Source organism: Ananas comosus, linkage group 7 (genome assembly GCF_001540865.1).
Source record: "Ananas comosus cultivar F153 linkage group 7, ASM154086v1, whole genome shotgun sequence".
In the NCBI taxonomy this organism is placed as follows: domain Eukaryota; kingdom Viridiplantae; phylum Streptophyta; class Magnoliopsida; order Poales; family Bromeliaceae; genus Ananas; species Ananas comosus.
In genome coordinates this window covers 4,212,782-4,214,516 of record NC_033627.1, presented here as the reverse complement: position 1 = coordinate 4,214,516, position 1,735 = coordinate 4,212,782, and the positions used below count along the sequence as shown (strand labels likewise).

The 1,735-nt window shown below is 38.6% G+C and overlaps 1 pseudogene; it reads right to left on the bottom strand.

The window, feature by feature from the left end:
• Positions 263-1,735, bottom strand: part of LOC109712770 — a 3,121-nt pseudogene continuing 1,648 nt past the window's right edge.

The window sequence follows — 1,735 nt, the reverse complement described above, 5'->3', positions numbered from 1 at the left end:
TAAACTACCCCAGATATCCATCACACTGATACTGCAACGATACAGTAGAACCACGGCTCTTAGAGCTAAATCGGGTAGTTCAAGCATATAATGGATTAAAACGCAGGTTTTCTCCTAAGTCAAATTTCAAATCCAACATGTATATTTATCATTTATTTAGCATATTTAAATTTAGATTACAGCCACTGCTAATCAATGAATTTAATCTAATCATATTGTAGATCAAACAATAAGCATACATGTCGACTATACATCTACTCATTTACTTAGGAGTAATCTGATGAAAACCCATCTCAAAGGCGATTTCTTTGGCAGCAACACCGTCTCGGATCACAAGAACACAGCTGGGAAACACCTCCAAACCAACAACAATCCCCTCAAAATCTGGACATTACAATTCACTCAAAATCCATTAAAATTCATCAATTTCAGCACCTAAGCTTAAGATTTGTCCAATTCCAATATCAAAACTCACCTAACAATCTCCAAATCAGGTGAAGATGCTCAATTCCAATACTGGTTGATAGGGGATGTGACTCAACTCCACAAAGCCACTGCTTCCCAAGTTCACCCCAAGAAAACTTAAAAACTTGCTATTCTGTCCATAGCAACAACAGCAGAGAAAAATATGAGTTCGACTGAGCTAACCTTCACCAAATTCGGCAAATCAAGGCTTCGTGGATTCCTCTGAAAGTCTAGAATCCAGCAAATCAAATTTCACCGCGATCTGACCTTCCTACGTCGCGCACGAGCCAAAACACTGGAGGTCGTCGCTGAAGAACTGCAGAATCAGCACCTAACAAGCTTGGAGTTGAAGATTTGAAGCAATTTATGGAAATTCGAGGGTGGAAGATGAAATCCAAAGGTTCACTGCGAAGAAGGAGTGAAAAGAGTTCATCAGGGTCACCTTCCAACTATTTATAGGCTGCTGGGAGGTTAAATAAGCCCCAAGAGAAGCAGCCGTAATCTAGTGTCCCTGCAGAAACGAGCATTTCTGGGCGCCCGGAACCATGTTCTGGGCGACCGAAACATCCAGGCTGCACAAAACATGCTCCTCGGACTCTCCGCTCGGGGTGTGCTGCGCCCATAAATGGCTCCGGCAGAACTCACCTACCACTCTGCCACGCGTCGAAGCAAACGATTTTTACGATGTAGAATTTTCGGACCCACTTCTGGACATCCGGAATATAGGATCCGAATTGGCTTCCAGTTTCAGCTAAATTCAACACTCAGTTCTGGGCGACCTAAACCATGTTCTGGGCGCCCAAATCAGGCAAAACTTCAATTTTGCTTATTTGAGTGCGCCGAGTCCAATTCAGCATCCAATTCAGGCAGAACTGACTCCTACTCAGTCCGACACTCTCGAGAGATGTCGACTAGTCACTAATACTGAAACCAATCCTATCCAAAGCTCAGTAACACTACAATTGAATTTAAAATTTAAATAGTAATATGAAATTCCTCTAAAAAAATTTAGTTGTAGAAATCTTACTCTCTAAGTTTTTTATGCATTACGTTTTAAACTGGTGCGAATAAACAGTATTTTAAATCTTGGTAGAAATTTAGTTTTTAAATAGTAATATGAAATTCCTCTAATTTAAATTTCACTTTTAAATTTTAAGTATTTAATTTTTAAATTTTAAATTCATCGTATTTAGAAATAAAACTATTTTAAAATTTCTATAATTTAAATTAATGCATAATTTGAGAAACACTAAAACATTTAAAGTAGATT